The sequence below is a fragment of the Manis javanica genome, chromosome 3 (genome assembly GCF_040802235.1).
Source record: "Manis javanica isolate MJ-LG chromosome 3, MJ_LKY, whole genome shotgun sequence".
Taxonomy (NCBI): domain Eukaryota; kingdom Metazoa; phylum Chordata; class Mammalia; order Pholidota; family Manidae; genus Manis; species Manis javanica.
In genome coordinates this window covers 50,631,477-50,634,546 of record NC_133158.1, presented here as the reverse complement: position 1 = coordinate 50,634,546, position 3,070 = coordinate 50,631,477, and the positions used below count along the sequence as shown (strand labels likewise).

The 3,070-nt window shown below is 42.0% G+C and overlaps 1 non-coding gene across 1 annotated transcript; it reads left to right on the top strand.

Moving 5' to 3' along the window:
- The first annotated feature begins 2,161 nt into the window (after positions 1 to 2,161).
- On the top strand, positions 2,162 to 2,302 carry LOC118971764 (small nucleolar RNA SNORA67). Its single transcript, XR_005060419.1, has one exon. It is a non-coding gene; the product is annotated as a small nucleolar RNA SNORA67 (small nucleolar RNA).
- The last annotated feature ends 768 nt before the right edge of the window (positions 2,303 to 3,070 follow it).

Here is a 3,070-nt window from a genome sequence, read left to right as displayed (position 1 = left end):
TCAGGGGGACAGGGACCTCAAGGGAAAAAAGGATAAGGATGATAATCCAACTATAAAACACACTGAACATGAGACAGCCCCAGGAGCCTCGGTGTATGGAGTTTGTGAATCTTCACTCCAGAGGCTGTGGTTTGCTCCAGTTCCATTTCTGCCCACACCAATAGCACTGTGGGTGGGTACAAACAAGAGATCTGGAATCAGGCTCTCCATACACAGCTTGGGTTAAAATCTCAACTCTGCCACTGTCTAGCTGTGTGACCCCAGACAAGTTACCTCACCTGTCGTTGCCTTCACTTTCTCATCTCTCAAAAAACCTTAATGATGGTACCGATGTCACAGGATTGTTGTGAAGATTCAATCAGTTAATGCAAGGGAAGTGTTCAACAAGTGCTCTGGCTCTTGTCACCTCATATCTTACGACTCGTTATTATATTTCATTGCTGTTTCCAAAAACTTCAGCTTACAAATAATGAGAGAGAGCTTTCTGTGTTGATTTGGAAAGACTGTGAAGATACATTAATAGGCAGGTGAAGAAAAAAGCAAGAAGAGTAGGTATAGTATGTTCACATTTGTGTGATTTTAAGAGAGATGGAGGGACAGTGTATGTGTATAAATTATATATACGAATTTTTGGAAGGATATTGTGGTAACAGGATAATGGCCCCCCAAAATATCTAACCGCCAGAATCTGTAAACGGTTATGTTACATAGCAAAGGGAAATTAAGGTTGCAAATGGAATTAAGGTTGCTAATCAACTGGCTTTAAAATAGGGATATTAAGCTGGATTATTTGGGTGGGCCCAGTGTAGCCACAGGAGTCCTTAAATGTGAAAGAGGGAGGCAGGAGAATCAGAGTGATATGACGTGGGAAGGCCCCACCCTGCTGTTGCTGGCTCTGAAAATGGAGTTTGTGAATCCTCACTCCAGAGGCTGTGGTTTGCTCCAGTTCCATCTCTGCCCACACCAATAGTGTTGGATAAGAACAGAGATCTGGAATCAGACCAACCACAGACATCATGGGTTAAAATCTCAACTCCTGGCCACAAGCCGAGGAATACAGGTAGCCTCTAGAAGCTAGACAAGACAAGGAACTAGATTGCTCCCTAAGCCTCTCGGAGGCATGAAGCCCACCAGCACTAGCAGATCCACTTTGGAATTCTAGCCTCCAGAACTGTAAGATAATAAACTTGTGTTGTTTAAGCCACTAAGTTTGTAGTCACAGCAACAATAGAAAACTAATGCATATATTCCAGAAATTGTTGATGGTGACTAGACCTGGGAAGTAGGCTCAGGAGGTCGGATCTGGGGGGTCTGGGGTAAAAGGCAACTCACTTGTGCAACTCACAGTGCAACTCCTTTTGCACTGATAGAGTCATACTCTGTACACGTGAATTTTCCAAATGAATTTTTTTTCCAAAATAAAGAACTTTACCTTGTTGTACCATGTAACACTTCACCAGCCAGTTGATATATTCACTGCACTTGGGCCAATGGCTTTGGCCCCTGTGGAGCTGTCGGCAGGCAGGCACCATAATGATAAGTTTACAAGCATCTCCCAAACCTTTCACGATATTCAAGTCCACCAGAGTGGGACCCAACGGCATGCACAGGCTCTCTCTCTCTCTCTCTCTCTCTCTCTCTCTCTCTCTCTCTCTCTCTCTCTCTCTCTCTCTCTCTTCCTCTCTCTCTCTGTCTCTCTCTTTTTGTATATGTAATTAAAAACCATTTTCTCTCAGTTTTTTTTTAACAAGATATGCGTTTGTTTTATCCCATCTTTCTCAACTTTGTGGATTCTTGTTTATGTAAGTCACCACTCAGTTTGGTAAGAAAAGCTATTTGTTGTAAGAAAGACACAGAAGCAAATGCCTGGGATACTGCCAAAGTTCTGTAGGGTTTTTGCAGAAATGTGTACATCAAAATTAGCTTTTGCTATGATGTAAAAGCATCTAAATTTAAATTACTGAAACATTGGCAGTCGTTTTTATGCTTAACACAATTTAAAGCAGTTCTCTTATTTCTTATGCTTCTGGATGCATTTCTTGCCTATAGAAAAATAGCAAGCAACCTACCAAACTCGGAAACATTCTCATTTTCTTTTACCTTTTTTAAAAGAAAAACCCAGCTTTCACATACCATAAAATTCAGTCTCAAAGTATAGGATACCCAAGGTGATTCCTCTCCAAGGGGCTTACTAGTGCCCCTCTTCAGGTAAGTAGCAACTTGGAATGAAATCTGGCATGCCACAGGTTTTAGGGGGAGAGGGGATATTTATTTCCTTTGCCTCCCTTGGCTGCCTAAATGGGATACTTAACTCCCTTCTGGAGAGATTATGCTTTCTTCTCATTGACATACTGAAGTTGCCATCTTTCCTGACAGAGGCCAGAGGCACTGATGTGCCACAGGTTTCTTTAGTCATTAAGTGTGACCTTCCCACCAACAGTGAAACTACATACACAGAACTGGTCATGGTGGATGATTTGGCTGTAAGGGTGTGGCTATTAACATGGTGACAGAAGAAGACAAGAGAATTCTTTGAGACATCAAGACCTTCCACAACACCTCCATTGAGGAGATTCTGACCCCCCTAACAGGGGTGGTCTTGCTACCTAGCCCCAGCCAGGGTTTAATCCTTGTGGGGCTGAAGAGAAATAGCAGGAAAGGGAAGGCAGCCATGGGATAGACATCTGTCATTTTTTTGTTTCTTTTTCTCTGAATAAATGTCATTTCCTAAGACAAAAAGGGAAAAAAAAGTGTGTTCAGTATGTTCACAGAATTGTGCAACCATTACAACAATCAATTTTAGAAAATTTTTATCACCCCACCCCAAAAAGACACCCATAACCATTAGCAGTGACTCCTCATTTTCTACCAAAGTCTACAGCCCTAGGCAACCGCTAATTTCCTCTCTGTCTATATGGATTCGCCTATTCCCAACTCTTCATATAAATGGAATCATACAATGCACAATTTTTCCTGACTGGCTTTATCTTCATTTTCCTTTAAAGCCCCCAGCTTGCTGAAGGCATACAGAGAATTCAGGAAATTGACTGAAACTGGCAAGGTCAACTTT